Source organism: Camelus ferus, chromosome 16, assembly GCF_009834535.1.
Source record: "Camelus ferus isolate YT-003-E chromosome 16, BCGSAC_Cfer_1.0, whole genome shotgun sequence".
Lineage (NCBI taxonomy): Eukaryota > Metazoa > Chordata > Mammalia > Artiodactyla > Camelidae > Camelus > Camelus ferus.
The window spans coordinates 43,501,510-43,519,813 of NC_045711.1; the positions used below are offsets into that span (position 1 = coordinate 43,501,510).

At 51.0% G+C, this 18,304-nt stretch overlaps 1 protein-coding gene across 1 annotated transcript in view; it reads right to left on the bottom strand.

Annotated features, from left to right (window-relative positions):
- Positions 1–18,304, bottom strand: part of ASIC2 (acid sensing ion channel subunit 2) — a 924,670-nt gene that overhangs the window by 81,277 nt on the left and 825,089 nt on the right.

Below are 18,304 nucleotides of genomic sequence, written 5' to 3' on the forward strand. Positions count from 1 at the left end.
ATCCACTAGAAGATAAGCTCACGGGTTCAGGGACTTGCTCTTCATGTTCAATGAGGCATCCATCCCTGGTGGCTAGCATCATGCCTGGCACCCGGGGGTACTTCTGAAATAAATGTCAAATGAATGAATGAATAAATAAATGAGTGAGTGAGTGGGTGCATGGAGCCAGGTCAAACCACCTGCAGCACCCCTGGATGTGCCCTGCTGGGTCACACACTTGTGGCTTTCTGTTGGCTGCTTCTGTCTGCTTGCACCTCCTCTCATTCCTCTTTCTGCCTGGGCAACCTCTACCTGTTCTCCAAGACTGTTTGGATGCACCTCCTCCTCCAGGAAGCCTTCCCGAGCTCCTGGACGGAGCTGTACTACATCCCTCCTCACCACTCCCCTTGCCCCTCCGCCACTGTAGCTGTCACGTGCCACAGTGACCACAGGGTGGGTATCGTTGCTCCCATGGTGCAGAGGAGGAAACCAAGGCCCAGAGAGATTAAGTGACTTGCCTAAGGTCACACAGCTATTAAGCAGAGAAGCTGAGATGCAAAGCCATGTTTGTCTGATTCTAATAACACAAGCGTGCTGTCATTGGGACATTTCTGAGCTATACACTGTTCCTCTCTGCCTTGCTTTTTCCACCAGCCAAACAATATTCATATGCATGAGCCCCTACTACATGCAAGGATTATGGGGATTGCAAGGAAGTCCAAGCCCTACTACCTGCCTTCACAACCTGCAGGAAGGGCCAGCAAAACACCAGATTCTGCATTTTCCTCCACTGTACAAAACAGCTCTGAGTCCCTGGCCAGCTGCACTATTTCAGGACAGCCAAGCCCCACTCTCTCAGCTTCATGGTTGGTGGAAGACAGCTGGAATAAAATTTTTCAAAGAGCTCTATCATTACAAATGTACATAGCACTGAACTTGGCTAATGGACTGTCCCCGGAGAGATGCTCTCAGGGACCACTGTGATGCACAGATTCAAGCACTTTGTGCTTAGCACATCCGATGCAAGGGGCTGAACATGTGTGATTTCTGGGGTGCTCCAACAGAACTTTTCTCTTTAGACCCACTAAAAATCCTTTTTGGCTCCAAAATTGTTTATAATATTAACGTGCTTATGTATATGAAAAGATTTGGGAGTAAAAGTACATTTCAGCTTAGCATCAGATTGTTGCAAGTTCCAACCCCTCCCTTTCCTGCCATACTTGAACTTCAGGATATTGGGCTGGGGTTAGAATGTGGTGTGTACTCCTGGAGTCAGCTGGGATCGAAGCCCTACCGCAAACATGCTGTGTGGCATTGATAAAGGTACTGATCCTCTCTGAGCTTCCAAAGAGGGTGAGAAGATAAGAGAACTGAAAGGGGTCTTAGAGGTCATCCCGTCCCCCAACCTTACTTTGTAGGTGAGGCTGGAGACCTGGGGGAGAGGAAGGCTGTGCAGGAAGGACGTGTCCACCTGGGACGCGGACTCCTCGTCCAGCCTGTTCCCTCTTTCATAACAGCCTCCCTCAGTTTCCCCACTTAGAAGAGGAGATGCAGGATCTCGGAGACTGACCATCAGCCGACCACTGACAGTGCCTGCTCTGTGCCGGGCACTGGGCTGGCACCACCGAAGCCTCATGAATCCATTTCTTCTCCTGTCGAGGAGGGAGAAGACCCGTCTTTGCAGTGGGAGTGGCAGAGACTCGCTCCCCATCCTTGGCTGCCCGTGCCAGGCCTGGTATTCTTCCTGGGCCCAGCTAGAGGGGTCCTGCGGGTGCCCCAGTGTCAATCCCAGCTTTCCTGCCCCCTCCTCTGGGAGGTGGGTGCACAAACTTGCCAGGCATCCCCTGACACAGGTCAGACGCTCTTCCCCTACAAGGCCTGGAATGTTCTCCCCACACTCTTTGCCTGGACTATTTGTGATCAGACTTGGCTTAAATGCCACCTCCTCAGAAGCCTGGCCGGGCCACCCCCACCCCTGCTCCCAGCCTCCATTTAAATTGGAGTTTCTTGTTTTACAACCTCAGATCTCCGGTATTTTTCCTTTATGGCGCCCATTAGAGCGTGTACCTAGATGGTTCTTCGTGTGATTATTTGTCGGGTATGTCTTCCACCAGACTGTACGCCTGGAGAGTGCGGGGACTGTGTCTGTATTGTTGAACAGATGAATGCATGGGCTTCAAGGTGCTGCCACCTCCCATCCGCCTGCCCACTTCTGGGAAGCGCCCTTCGGTGCTGGCCAGCCTTGCTGGCCCCGGCGGGAGCCCACGCTGACATCTCGGCCAACTCCCCTCCCCTCCCTTTCTCTACTCCTGCCCTTCTCAACTTCCCACTTAACTGTTCCGAAGCATTTTCGCTTGATTCTCCAGGAAGGTGTTAGAGGAAACAATCTTTTTCAGGAGGGAAGACAGTTTACCTTCGTGGGGGCAGGAGAGGGGGCTCAGGGATGGGCAGGCACACGCCGGCTGCACCTCCCTGCCCACGCTCCTGCCTGACTGTTCTGAGAGGATAATTGTCCTCTCTGCTCAACATCAAAGGCCCTGAGAGCTATTCAGACATGGCACCGTTTTCCTGCGAACTTGGGACAAGATGCTGCTCTCCTTCCCCGTTTTGGTGCATAATGACGTGTAAGTGGAACACACTGCTTCAAATGTACGCCTCATCGCCCCCAGCCAGAAAATACCATTCATTTAAGTCTGGACCGTCAGGCCGAGCTCGCGGCTTCCCCAGACCTGCCATGCTCCCGGGCACCTCTCTGCTCTCCTGGTGAGTGCCGACAGCCCCTCCGCAGATGGCAGGGTTGGCCTTGCCGGGTTGCTGGGAGTCTAGAATTGCCCTGAGTTGGATCAGTCTGTAAGAATGAATGGTGCACATTTCAAACCTGGATCTCGAAGAGTGACGGTGGCGGGGAGCCTGAGATAAAAACAGGCCCCGCGACCATCATCTTCACTGCTGACATTTGCACCGTGCGTTACAGTTTAGAGAGCCTCAACTTTCTCAATGGCCTCGTTAAGTTGAAGGGAAGGAAACTAACATTCTCCGAGCCTCTGCTCAGTGCTGGCCCTTGCCTGGCATTTTCAAAGGAGTGACCTCATTCCGAATTGGGGTCCCAACCACCCCGATGGGGAGGCATCTTATTCCCATGTGCCCATTTTACAGTTGAGGAGACTGAGGCTGGGGAAGAGGTAGGTAGTGGAGCTGGGACCCACAGGTGTGATTTTATCACCAAGGAAGTTACCAGGAAGGCACACTTGGGATTTCGAGCCAGACAGGAAGGTATCAAAGCAGCTTGCTCATTACTTGTCAAGTCTGTGGCCTTGAATGGGGCATTTACTTTTCCCAATTCCAGTTTCCTCATCAGCAAATTGAGCAAGATAATATGGCACACCGAAATGAGAGATTTGTTTGGAAGATTCCATAACAGACATCTTTACAAGTTATAAATTCATCCTGGGGCGGGGGTGTGGGGTTACTATGTTTGTCCTTTTCAGCAGAAGAGAGAGAAGTTATTTGGGATATGGGGGGACATCAGTGATGAATTGAAGAATGAAGGGCTGAGGGGTCCTGTCCTTTCTGCTTATCGTCTTGAAGTAGTCAGAGGGATGGAAACCGTCATGTACATGGAGTGCTTATTCCTTAAGAATGTTAAGCCTGTTACTGGAAGCCCAGGGTAGCCAATGGGATTACGGGGGCCATGGAGTCCTGTAGGAGAGGGAGATGCTTTGATGCATACAATCCTCTCTGAAAATATACATTGGGATTCCAACAACGGAATTGTAACCAGTTATTGGTGCAGTGTGTAGCCACTGCCAGTCTGAAGCTGGCATGTTCTAAATCCAAGAAACCTGAATGCAGGGTTTGGGAGAGGGTCTCACTGCCTCCCAGTAGCTCTCGGAGTAGCTCTGATGTCACCGACTGGCTTTGTTGCCCTCTCGGGAGCGCCATTCACATTTTATCTGCTGTCACTCATTTTTGCAGCAGTCCTGAGGTTGGTATTCTCACCCCCGTCTTACAGATGAGGAAACTGAGGCCCAGAGAGGCTGGGTCAGGTCACAGGGCTGGTATGTGAAGAGTCCAGGGTGAAATTCACTTTTGCCTAATTCCAAAGCCTGTGCTCATGGCCCCTTGTTCCTGGTACCTACAGCTCACCCCCTCACCCCCTCCCAACCTGCTCTGTTCCCTGCAGACTGATGAAATTGGTGCCTTGCTAACACGAGGGCTCTCCCACCTGGTAGTGGAGGAGGTGTATCTCAGAGTCTGGGGAATCTTGCGAAAGTGCGGGCACCCAAAACCTTCTCGCCCAAATGTCTCATTTTGCAGGTAGAGGATCTAAGGCTCAGAGAGGTGGAGTGTCCTTCCCCAGGTCACACAGCTAGTTTGGAGGCAGAGTTGAGATCAGACCTGGGCTTAATGGCTTGGGTCTGTGCTCTTCCTCTAAAGCCGGGTATTTGCACATGCTAGGGGTTGGAGATTATGTCCAGGGTCCTTTCTGCCTTTCCCCTTCCCAGGGGCACTGCATCCAGGAATAACAGAAAGGGTACAGCTGCTGCTGGCCCAAGTGCCAGCCTCTAGGCTCGCGTGACCTGCTGGGGCATCCTGCCTTACAGAGCCCGGGAGATGCAACGTGGAGGCCTTGCTGGGAAAGGCTAGAGATGGCTGAAACCCACGAAAACAGAGTTCTCTGGTCCAATTAGTAGTGCAAACAACATTTCTACACCATGTTCCTACTTAAGAAAATAAATTATGTATAAGTTCTCTTCAAGACTGTTGCAATATCCACTTGCCAGCACACAACTGGGCCTGCAAAGCTTCCAACCTTCCCAGCCTTCATTAATCCTGACCTTTAAGGCTTCTCCGAGGCAGTGAGTTTCTCGTCTCTTCTTGCTTATGACACTTGAAGGAAATGGAATTGTACTGCTCCAGAAGGCCTCTGAAACTCAGCCTTTTGTCCCCCAACCACCCCGAGCTGAATGCACTTTCCTCACCAAAAGTTGCTGAAATTTCTCATTCAGGCTGTTTTCAAAATTACAGAGGTGCTAAAACCCACCGTTCAGTTTCATCGGCTCTGTTTTCCTCTATCAAACTCCTCAAACCCGTTTCACCTGCTGGGAAGTGAGACAGTCTGTCAAATGCGTTAGCAGGCTTCCAGGCAACAAAATGAAGCTGCCTTTTCTTTTCTGAAGTTGCGAGGAACGTGTTTGAGAATGACACACGGCAGAGGGAGGCACTCAAGAGGGGGCCACCGCAGACGGGCAGCGCTTAGAAGGCAAGGACAGCATCGTATTCAGAAACCTGCTTGCTTTTTTACATCTCCCTGTAACAAGAATTTCTGACCACCTATCGTATTCCAAGCACTGTTGCATGACCGTGCTTTTCCCCGTAATGGGATTAAAAAGGCAATTTCAACAAATTTCCCATGAAAGCACCTCCGTGTGGCTGTCACTGTCCTTGGGAGAGAGGGAGACAGGGGAACGCGGCTCCTTGGCAGCCCTCATCCCAACCAAGAGACTTCGGTCTCTTTCAGGAAATCATTAATACCATTCTTCTTGGGGCTTCTTTATGGGGGGAAGAGAAGAATGTGGAATCATTGGGTGTTTACTGGAGTCAGGCGTGGCATGGATCGCGTTACATACCTTTTATCTGTTAAGGCTCACAGAGCCCTCTGATGTGGGTGTCATTCTCCGCAGTTTGTAGATGGGAGTATCGAGGCTCTGCGAGGCTAAACACCTTATCCAAGGTCCTACAGCTAGAGTGGTTTGCCTGACTTTTCCCTTTACTACGTATGGGTTGTTGGAAGAACGCTTAGCATTATCTGAATGTTCAACATGGGACTGTGACCCCCTCCTGCACACCCTCGCCCCTGTCTCCCAGGATGCAACGCTGGCTGTGGCAGTTTCACTAAGAGGCCCTCCTGCCTCCTCACCCCGAGCCTGACACACAGCCCGGGCCTTCTCTGCTGGGCTGCTGCCCAGAGAGCTTCAGATGTGTGAGCACCACGTGGAAGAAAAGAGCATCAGGTGACTGCAAAGCTGTCAGCTGGGGGACAGCGGTGTGGAGGGGAGCAGCGGGTGGCTGCGTGCTCGCCTGCAGTTCAAACGTTTTGTGGGCAAATGTTCCCTCGGAGGACGGCTCCGGTGGGCAGAGGGGCAGCCTGGAGATGCTCCAGCTGCTCACCCGGAGGGAGTCGTCTGAAGTGCCACACCTCCACAGACGCACCCCTCCAGGAACCTCATGTGAGAATCCCAAATTGGGCCTGATGGGGGTTACGGGGCTGGGAGTGGGGAGCCGGAAGCCGTTCAGGTGGGGCTGCAGCTGGGCTGGTGGGGCTGGGGGGAGTGGAGTCTGGGCATGGTGGAAGTTTCAGATGGCACCCAAGGACGGGTCGGTGGCTCTTTCTGCTGGGATCCTCCACTGTCCGTCTCCTGTGGGCAGGCGGGGCTATGTCATTTTCATCTCTGGATTCCCAGTGCCTGGCCCCGTACCTGGCACACAGTAGGTACCTACTTAATGGGCAGGTACAAGAAAAAAGTCAAGCAGTAACTTGGGAACCAGGCAGCCCCGGCTTCCAAAGCTGGCTCCGTACAGACTTGGGGAAGCCATTTCATCTCTCTGGATCTTGATCCCTTATCCTGGAAATGCTGGTACGAGTAACTTCCAACAGAATTGTTGTAAAGATCAAAAAGGCTACAGTGATCTGAAAACACTCTGTAGGGAAAAAAATGCTCAGCCCAAGCAGAGAACACTCCTGCTTGTGGTCTGTATCCTACCTGAGCCCTGAAGGATCGGGGAAGTGAGAGTTGTTACTTGCCTGTAGAAATGGAATCTGAGATGTGGCTCCACCTGGGACCACGTATGTGGCTCATCCATTCATTCACATGCTTGGTGAACATCTACAGAACTTCTCTTGCATTCGAGAACTGCCCCAGGCACAGGGGATGCAGAGATGAATCAACTCTTTTGAAACCACCTAGTAGGGAGAGTGACCCTGCAGGATGATCCTGGGTGTTGCCAAGTGCTGTGGGAGTGCACAGAAGGAGGCTGTCTGATGGGCAGTGGTGGTGGTGGTGGGGGTCTCGGAGGAGGGCTGATACAGAATTCTCTCTAGGGACAGCACTGGTGACACCGGTGGTATTTAGCAGGTTGAGACAGATCCCTTAGGCTGGCTCCTGGCCTTAGCAGGGCCATGCTGATGCCAGGAAGGCCAGTGGTGTCCGCTCAGCCCTGCCTGTCAATCCATCACTCCAGCTCTTTTCTGCTTCCAGAACCAAACACCTCCCAGGTAGACACCCATGGGTTCTACTCAGAGGCGGGCAGGATTTGTGGAAGAACACAGAATTTAGAGTCAGATGACCCTGGCTGAACACCTACTATGTGCCAGACACCGTGCACAGTGAATTATAGAGCTTAGCTGTCACAGCTGGCGGATGATTATTAAGACAGAGATGCAGTGACCAAGAGGAGCTGGCATCTGATTCTCTCCAAGAAGACCAGTGTCAGTCTCAGAGGATCCCGCTGACCTGCTCTCCCAAGCCTGGCCCTCTGATCTGCCCACTGTCAACAGGTTGCCAAGCCAAACCTAGGGATATAGGGTCAAGGCAAGCAGATTAACAAAAAGAGCTTTTTTTTTTCTAGCAAGCCAAGGCTGACTGCAAATACCACCCTCTTAGCCATCACGAGATGTGGGGAGCAGGACCCAAGAGGGGTTCCCTGCCTTCAGGAAGCTCAGAAAAAGTGAAGAGGAAAGAATGGGCACAAATCGACCCCAGCCCGTTACTATGTCCCCCTGCTGCTCCCATTCCCTCCTAACCCTGCTGCCGGGATTCCTGCCTCCCCAGCTGGTGCCAGTTCCCAGGCAAAGCCGATTGGTTACAGGGTGTGTTCAAGGCGCAGCATCCCAGATGCACCGGGACGTGGCGCTGAGTTCTGCCACAGTCGGCTGTTCCGGGGGGCAGAGCCCCGCGGCGGGGCCCATCTCAGTCCAATGTTCTGATTACTCACGAGATAATGGAGGCGAAGTGCCTGGCAGAGGGTACTCACTTAATAACATTAGCTACAATAGTTACTAGCAGTAGGGATTCTGTTCCTGAGTTCTGAAATCTGAGCTCCTGCTCGATGTGATTTCTGGGTTCGCGGTCTCTGTTACAAGTTCTTTTCACAGTCGATCGCCTGATCCTCTGACTACAGCCCTGCGTCCACATCTAAGTGCTGCCCGCTGGACATACAGGAATATGTGCTCTCTTGGTTTTCCTGTGGCCATGCCCAGACCCCTTCTGGAATATTCCTTGGTATTCCTATATAAGAAGTTTCTATCACCGTGGCTGGCTGGATATTTCTGCTCAGCTGAACTTCACCTTTTCCCCACCTTCCCAGCACCCATCCCAGGGGCTTGGGTGGGCTTCCCATCCCACTGGGAGTGTCTTATACCTGGATGACCACCCTGAGATGAGACATGTGTCATTCCTTGCACCTGCCTCACTATATACCTTCTGGGAATCGCTTTTCTTGGGGCAGGTGTGGGATGGGGGAGGGAAGTGGTGGGGATCAGAAATGTGTTCTATTTTGTTCCTGGTTAATTTCTCATTAGTCTACAGGGCTGTGTGGAAAACAATGCTGGGTGAAAACCAAATGATGGTTTATGATGTTTACAGAGGAAAAGCAGATGTTCCAATTAATGCTAGGGCTGAAAACCATCCCAAGGCAGGCTGATTTTAAAGCAGATCAAGAAAAGGTCAAATAGGTAACTACCCACACGGCACGAAAGTCCTCACACCACATTCTTACTGATTTCATGTTTTCTCATTAAAAGCATATTTCAGCTGCTCCAGAAACTGTTCAGAGAATGTCACTGTCTTCTAGCTCTTCCTCACGGCTGGTCTTAGAGGCTGAGCAGCATGTAACTTGAGTAGAAAAGCCTGCATCCTGAGTGTTCAAAGGCATCACAGATTCACAAATGCAGAGAGGGTTTGGGTGGTTTAATCAGATTGCTTTCCTGACACGTGGAATTAAGGCCCACTGGCAGACACAGCGTGCACGACACCGCTTTCCTTCCTAGGTCCAGAGCACACATGACTGATCACAGCTCTCCTTCCCTTGGAGTCTCAGATTTTTTATTTTTTAGCCCACTAATTCTGGCCACCACTATGAGTCTATTGGGGGTTTAGGCAGAAGGGACTCCAGGTGGGGACAGAGGCAGAGGTAGGACTTTGTATGTTTCAAAAGAAACTGCTTAGATTTCTCCCCTGCACTCTGGGGAAGCAAGCATCAGCTTTAGAATCAAACACCAGCTCTGCCATTTGCAAGCTTTTAAAGTTGGGCTAATATATCTTGAAGATCCCCATGTCTCTCTGTCTCGGATTGGTGGACTGGACTCCCAGGCGACCGACCGTCATTTTCACGGTGCCACGGTTCCTTGACTTATGATCCGAGCATCAAAGGACCTGAGATGATTAGGGGCTTTCAAAATGAAAGACCAAGCATTCCGTAGTTCGTCCAACATCTAATGAGCAACTATTCCGTATCAAAAACTCTGTGAGGTCCTGGGAATGCAAAGATAAATAAGACACGGCCCCTGCGCTGGGTAGTTTATGAGCTGTCGGGGGTAGACATGGAGATAAAACAGCTCCAGATCATCAAGGAGACGCAGCAGCTGTGAGGCCATCATTGAGTCACTCACATCAAGTTACAGAATGCAGCTCTGGAGGAACAACTAACATGAAGCGAAGTCCACCTGTGTAGTATTTGTTCCAATTGTTCGGTCCTGTTGAGCGTTGCAGAGGGCCTGTTTTCAGCTACTGCTTTTCCACCAGCCTACCCTACAGCCGGGCTTTCTGGGTCCCCTCCACACTCCCCTGCCAGCCCTACTGCATCTCCTCACTTCCAAATCAGGGCCCAGACTAGGATGAGACAGGCCAGGTGCCTACAGAGCAGAATTTTAGGAGGCACTCACTTCACTTCCAAATACAGCTTCACAGCAAATACAGTTGACTAACCTGAGAATGAGCACCTCCTTAAATTTTGCACCCTAGTCGGTGGGGGTCGGGGGAGGCCCCTGCTCCAGAAAAGGTCAGATGGAGACAGGAGGAGAGACATTCATGATCAAAGTGGCATGACAGCTGGTTCTCACAAGTTTGCAAAACAGAGACTGTTGTCCCATTTACAGATGAAGAAACTGAGGCTCAGAGAGGGTGAGCTGCTTGCAGAGGCATCACGGAGTAATGAAAGATCTCAGGCTCTTTTTCACTGAGGCAGATCTAAAGGGGGATCCCTGTTCTACCGGTCCTGAGCCACGTGACCTTGGGCCAGTTACTTATTTTCTCTGACCTTCTGATTCCTCCATCTGAAGAATGGGGATGCTAATACCACTCGGGGTTAGTTGTGAATAAGTCCAGGCACCTCCAGCTTCTGGTTCCATGACTCTGCTTTCCCATGTGTCAAGTGGAGTGGCCACACCTGGCTCACAGAGATGCCATGGGGACCAAACGGAAGGATGTCTCTGCCAACCCAAAGTGAGTTCTGAAAAGCTGTTCGGGACCAAACGTGAGCTCTTTAACAGGCTTTGCCATCTCTCGAGCCCTGTCAACTGTCTGTTCTTCTGGGGTGCGAGGGTGGTGAGCATCTTTTTGGTGAGTGCAATTATCTCCGGAGGGATAATTGAGATCGAATGCCTGCTACACATCAGGTGCTGGGCTGGGGACTCATACACACGATCCCATTCAAACCTCCCAGCAACTCTACTGTCACACCCATAGTTAGAGAAGAAGAAATAGATTCACTGGGAGGCCAAACGACTCACCCAAGGTCATGCGGCAAAGCAGAGGCAGAGCTGGGGTCTCCACCGCATTTGTCTGACGAAGAAACCTGGGCTCTCTGCATTCCGCTATGAAACAGCGACAAAAAGCAATCCAGGCTAACCTCTATCAGCAATGGAGCGAAACCTAGGATTTGCACCTGAGCACGTCCCAACGTGCCTGAAGATAAATTAGACTAGAATTACAAGTCGGGACATGAAACCTCGTAAATGCCAAGTGCTTCCTAAGCATGGCAGAGTGATGGCTTGAGGCTCTCCTGGGTGGCCCGAGTGGTGTCCCTGCTGAATGATGTGAGTCTTTGCTATTTCCCAAAAGTTCAGCTGAAGATCTACAACCCTGTTCTCCCAAACCAGAGAATTGAGCGGGGCAGGTCAGCAGCTCGCTGCAGGTTTAAGACCTGTAGGTCCTACCTTGAAAATATCCAGTTAATTTCCAGTTAATTTGCTCCTCTCAACCCCTGTAAGCTGCAGCCTGTACATCAACGTGGTGCTACTCATCTCCTACCTGGTTAACTGCTACAGTCTCCTGCACGGTCTCCCTGCACCTCCTCCTTCCATATTCATTCACTTTCCACATTGCAGCCAGGGGGACCTTCCTGGAAAGCAAATTCTCCTGCTTACACCCTTCCCTGGCTGCAAACCCCTTGGTTGGAGTGACATACAAGGATCCTGATGACAGCTCCTTCCATCCTCTTCTCTCTGGCACCCCATGAGTCAGCTCTGCCCACCTCTGCCCTTCTCTAAACACGCCATGCTACTGCACACCCCTGTGTACACCCACGGATTTCTCTGCTCAGGACCCTTTCCCCTCCTTTGTTCAGCTAACTCTTTCTCATCCTTTATGCCTCAGCTTGGCACCACCTCCTCCTGAAAGCCTTCCCTGATTGCCCACCCTCCTACCCAGAATGGGTTAGATGCCCCCCTCAGGGCTTTGACAGCTCCCTGTGTCACTTCCATCCTGTCACACCAGATAGTCCGCTAACTCCTACTTGAACTTCGGACCTCAGCTGGCTCTTCCAAACTAGGGTTGGGTCTGATGAACGGACTCTCCTTCAAGCTCTGGTCACTTGTGCATTTGTGTGAGTACTTGATTGATGCCTGTCTCTCCACACTGGGTTGTAAACTCTAGGCTCTCGGGCCCTTGCTCACTTCCTGGGTTCACTGGAAGCTGACTGGAGATGCAGACTTGTCTGCCGGAATTTATTGGGCAAAGGTCTCCAAATCCACATGCAGGGATCCCACCCTTAAGGGAGTGAAGAAGGCAGGAGAAGCTGAGCTTCCATGCAGTTGGAACAGAGGCCCCAGCTGACCCACTGGGAACTCTGGAGCTGGGGTGGCCCTTCAGAGTTGGATTGGATTGAGACAAGGGGCCAGCTATTGTACTGCCACTGGATTTGGGCCACCCCTGGTGAGAGGACAGAACCCTGGGCAAGGTACCTCTTTACATGAGAGGACAATTCCCAGAGTGGAGAGCTCTTCTCAGCTGCCACCACTGCAGGTCACGGGTGGGTGTGCGTGCCTCCGCCCTGCAGGGGTGAACATCTGCTACTGCTACCTTATTCCCTGCACCCACCCCAGTTCCTAGTTCCCGGGACCTAGGTAACCAATGAACTCCAAGTAAATTAACACATCCATTCATGTGTCCATTGTTGCTCCACCCCCGAACTCACTTTGTCTCACCTATTTATCCAAGGGCTCTATGCAGAGCCGAGCCTAGCAAATGCACTCAGCAGAAGTCTGCTGAATGATTAAATTTAAAAAAGAATGACTGAAGGAATAATGGTGCAATTTGTATTTATAAAGAAAGATAAATTTGCACACAATGTAGCTGTTCAAAAACCACATGAAGTGAGGATACCTCCCTCCATGAGCTGGCTTTCTTCAAAGCAGGGACTTCAGCAAGTGGACCAGACCGACTGTTAGCAAAGCTCTCTGCCTGTCCTCCTGGTCCAGGTTGGATGGGCTGGGGAGGGATTTGGTGAGGAGGAGATCAGGCCTCCCGTCTTCCAAGAACAAAGAAGAAGTGGCTGGAGGAACTGGTGGTATTTAGAATGCAAAAGAGCAGACTTAAGAAGGATCATGATAGCTCTCTGTAAATATTTGAAGGGCTATCATTTGGAAGAGAGAATAGACTTATTCTGGAACTGTTGTGGAGAATAGGTCTAGAATTGGGGTTGGACATAGGGAAAGAACAATTAAAACATGAGACCACCATCTTTCTGGGGAGACGGACACACATTCTGTATCATTAAGGGTTATGGGTTATACAGGTGTATCTATTTGTCAAAACAATCCAGGTAAGATCGGTGCATTTCAACAGACAAATTTTACAACAAAAAGGAAATGCTAAATTATCATCATCGTTGAGACAGGAAGGAAGGGGGCAGAGCAAAGCCATTCAAGAAACAATACAGCAATTAACACCAAGGTGGTGAAATGGCGGGGGAATTTCACTTCTAGTAGACTTTGAGCTTCATTATACACTCATGTAATGTGTTGGTTTGGTAAATAACATTCCCACAGGTGCCGTGACAGTTCTGAGGCCGACCATAGGAGGTCAAAGTGGGGCAGTGGCCCAATCCCTGAGAATCCCAGCCCCCTCCCCCAAAAGTAGTTGGAGTAACCCTCCCACTGGCTAGCACATGAAGCTATGGATCCCACAAAAACTAGCAACACTGTGCCTCACGAGCTCTCGCTCCCTCGTCTTCGGAGACGCCCGCACTCTGTCTATGGGGTGTGGATCTCTCTGAGTAAATCTACCATTACTCAGTGTGGCTCACTCTTGAGTTCTTTCCTGTGTGGAGCCAAGGACCCACACTTGGCGGGGCACATCCCAGGGACTCAGCCGAGACCTGAGACATGGCATCCTCTTGCCCCACATTCTTTTCCCTGTATCATCATCACCATCCTTAAGTGAGCACAGGGGTGAGCAGAGGTACGGAGGAAACAAGAATGTCAAAATGTTAATGTTGTTGGGTTTGGATGGTGGGCTCATGGGGTTGATGATACTATTTTGTTTACTTTGTATATGTTAAAAATGTTTCATAAATTAAAAGCAGCTGTATGTTAATTACTGAACAAAAATGAATCAGACGGGCTGTGTTGGAAGACAGTGAGCTGCTCGTCACTAGAATTGTTTATGCAGATTCTCTGGGCATCCTCCCCATTACCCCCGCCCTCCAAGAACCTGGGAAATGGGAGGATATTGCCAGGAGCAGAACACAAACCAGGTAACCTCGTTAGACAGTGGGAGATGCTGGGGGTGGAGGCAGGGCAGACATCCGAGGTGTCTAGGAAGGCCCCTCGACTTGGGGGGAGTGGAGTGGAGTGGAGGGAGGGTCCAAGTCAAGATGAGGAATCATGGGTTTGGAACGAAGCCTGAGTTAGAGGCAGCATGAGTTTTCAGGCTCTGAGCCATGTGTCACCGCTTGCTGGCTGTGTGAACCCAAGTAAGGCACTCAACCTCGGTGAGCCTCAGTTTTCTCATCTGGAAAATGGGAGGTTGGCCCTACCTCATAGGATTAAATGCGCTTGGGTGGCTGGCATCTAGGCAGCCATGCTCATTATGGTTATAAGGGGAAGATGACCCCCAAGTGAAGACAGGCTTCCGGGGGAAGGGGGTGGGACTTGAAGGCCTCTCTCAAACACCAGCTACCACAGGAGGGCCATGTTTTGGAGATGGCTAAGGGAGGGGTGCCTGAACGGGTCGGCCTGAATTAAAAGGCAGGGAAAAAAGGCTATTCAGATCTTTCCATTGATAACATTCTAGGATTCTAGAGGGATCCCAGGCAATATTCATGAGTGACTGCTGGGGCTCTCCATGCCCCGGTTCATTTCCATAGCTTGCAGAGGTGGACAGCCTTGTGTCCACGCTGCCAGGAACACAGCCTCCCCTTGCCAGCCCCCATGGATCCCGGACCCCCAGCGCAGCTGTGACCTCACCCCAGACCCTAAGTCCACCCCGACTGGGCTTGGAGTCACACACAGTGAACCCTGCAGGGCAGGAGAGTCACCGTCATCTCTCTGTCTCTGGCGCACAGTGGGTGTGTAACAAATGAGTTCCAGGTAAACAAACAAATGCTTGAGCTGAGTGTGAGGACAGGTACTTTAGCCAAGTCTGCCTGCTCCGGGGCTTATGTCCCTGGGAAGCTGTGAGGATGGAGGGACAGTCCATCCTCCCCTAGCCGGGCCCGGAGACCCCCAGGAGGCCGACCGGCAGCCACTGTTGGCAGGCAGTGCTCCCGGCAGATGGCGGTAGCCTCTTCATTTCCACGAACGCCTCGGAGCACCAGCGTGGCCACCCACTGAACACACCATACATCAGACACCTAATGGCACATTATGGAACATAAGTGGTAACCACCAAATGGGACCCAGGAAAGGAATTAGAGCCAGATGCATGGCAGGGAAGGAAAAAAATTGAGAAGAGCCTTGGAGGAAATGGGGCCCCGATTAAATCACCTTGGGATAGGAGAAACCATCTCTTTAAGCACTTATGGACCAGACGAGTCCGCTTCATTTCAAATCAGCGCCCTTGATAGAGAGTAGGGCTGGACACTGGGCCCCTCACTGGTCACTGCTGCCTGGACTGGGCTTGCCAGCCTAGCCCTGACCACTGAACTGCTCCGTGAGCCCCTCCCAGCCAGGTTTTCATTCAACAAGTATTTTTGTGCTTCTACTATGTGGCATGAAGTTGTGTGCACCAGGGCGTTTAAATTCAAGGGTTAGACTCAAGTTATCTCTTTGTTTGTTTATTTATTTATTTTTGGTGAGGGAGGAAGGTAATTAGGTTTATTTATTTTTGGAGGAGGTACTGGGGATTGAACCCAGGACCTCATGCACGCTAAGCATGTGCTCTACCACTTGAGCTATACCCTCCCCCATCAAGTTATCTGGTTTTAAATGTTGGTTCTGCCCCCGTTAACTTCTCTGGCCTCAGTTCGTCTTTGTAATACCTTCTACCTTGCAAGGCTGTCATGCAGTTAAATAAGAACATGGGGAAAGAATTTAGAACAGCAGTGAATATGTCCCCAAGGGTCCTCCTGGGGATACACTCTAACATTCCAGTGGGGGGAGGGGACTGTGGGCCAGATCCCCGGTGTCCAGCCTGGAAACTGCATACAGTAAGCATTCAGGGGGTTTTATCTGAATTGAGCAGAGCACATGTCCACTCACACACAGGCACACGCTCACACACACACGCCCCGAGAGCCCCCGGTAGAGATCCATTTCCTTGGCAGGTAGGTGGAGTTTTCCAGACCCCTTCATGGAGGGGCGGCTATTCCTGGGTCCTGGGTCCTGGCTTTGGGCAGGCATCTTGGTTCCAGGGCTTTCTCATTTCTGGCACCTGGAGTTTCCCTTTCTTTAGAGCTTGGCTCTGCATTAACTTTTTTTTTTTCTCCCCAAATTGTTCTGCATTTCTATGTGCGTGTGTTGGAAGACAGGTTTGTTGTGTTGGGCTCAGTCCATCAAGACAATGGAACTAGAAATCACAGGCTGGAATTTTGATTTTTATTTGCTCGTGACTCATCTTGTTTTATGAGGTTTTTGAGGTCACTTAGAGAGATGACCAAGGCACGGTTCCTAACCTCCAGGACTCTAGAACCTCTTTGGGGGGACAGGGTTATAAGCAAATGGCTACAATAAATCGCAGAAGGAAGGCAGGAGTGCATGGAGGGGGCAGTCAAATACACTGGGGAGACTCAGAGTTGGGTCAAGTGACCAGTTCTGACCTGAGGGATGGAAGAGGCTTTGTGAAAGGGGTGGGATTGGCTCTGGCTGGCTGGAGGCGGAGAATGTCAGGACACCAAAAGCAGGGAAGGGCAGAGGGAACAGCATGAGAGGAGGCACAGAGGCACGGGTAGATGTATGGGTGCTCTGGGAGCAGTGAGCCCGCTGGTGGGGCTGGAAGGGAGGCTGTAGGGGAAAGAAGTCGTGGATGAGATGAGAAAGGTGGGTTGGGCCAGATTGTGAAGACCCTGATGCTGGCTTAAGACCAAGCATTGTAGGAGACGGCTTACGCTGTTACGTATTTAATCCGCACTGTGGTCTTACGTGCTATTATGCCCCTTTTAGGCATGGGAAACTTAGACCCTGAGAGGTTACAAAACATTCTACCATAAGCAAATTATTAATCCCAAACTCAGCCTTTTAAGCACATAAGCAAGGGGCCAGGATTCAAACTCAGATCCATGAATAACCTAAAAGTTCCCTTGTCCCCAAGAATTAAACACTGTTGCCATGAGACAGTCTGGGCAATAGTGAGGGACTTTAGGAAATACAGAAGCAGGGTAGGGTCTATAATGATCTTCCAGGTCAGGCATTGGAATGATGTTGAGGAACCACCCTGGCCTCCATCATTACCACCAGAAGGAAGACAGGAAAAAAGACCAAGAAGCTAAATGGAGGTTAAAAGTGGAGGAACAGCAAAATATCAATGCAAGGACAATGAGAAGGCTCTGGGATGGAGGACGGGGAAAGAGGCTGGAAAAGGGATCAGACCCTCCATCCACAGTGGAAGAATCTCAGGGTTCTCAGGATGTCTCAGCTCATTTGATAGAAGAGGGAGCTGGGGTGCACAGAGAGGAGTCCTGACTTCTGCACCTGATTGACCGATGGACTCATTCGTTCATGTGCCCAACATCCAGTCTCCTCTTTGCCCGGCACTGAGCAATATGCGGTTGCCAAGGACATAGAACATATATTGAGTGCATAACGTGTTAGGTACTTACAGGCAATATCTCCTTTATTTCTCCGAGTGGCTCAGTGTGGAAAGTGTTAGATCCCCATTTCACATATAAGAAAGCTGAGCTCAGCAAGGTTCAGTCAGGTATCCAAGGTAGATTGAGACTGATACTCAGGTCAGCCCATTGCTTTCCACTGGAGCACGATGCCGCCCCCATCACTCCTGCCTTTAAGAGCTTAATGACCAGGGCAGTTAAAACATTTATTGCCCTCCCCCAAAAGGAGGACTCTTTTGAGAGTGAAAGGTGGGGGCGCTGTCAGTAATCACAGCAGGACAACAGGCAGAGCCCCGCACTGACCCAGGTAAACTGGGATGTAGGGTCATCCTACGCTAAAGGCGAATTAGTATTTATATCTGCATGGGGCTTCGAAGCCTTCCAAAGCATTTTCCAACTTTCAGCCATGCCTCATTTATATGGTGAAATGAGAACAGTTTCCCGGATAACAAGCTCATCCTTTTCAACACGACGCTTTAAGAATCTGGATGATTTTGGATGCTTTGAAATGCAGCCCAGGTTTTCCTCCCCAAGGAAAGGGCGCTCCACTGCATTGTCCCCGGACGGGCCTGGCTCTCCCACTCAGCTGCGGAGAGCTCCTGCAGCCTGTGGCACTCAGGGCAGAGCTCTGAGAAGGGGGACTCCGGTGCCTTCCCTGCCCCAAGAGAAGGACAGGCAGCAACACTTGCTCTGTAAGACTGGAGGATGCTCAGGCCCCAGGAGTCCCTCACAGGGCTTTCTGTGGTCAGCTTCTTTCATAGAAACTCAAAACCAGCACCCA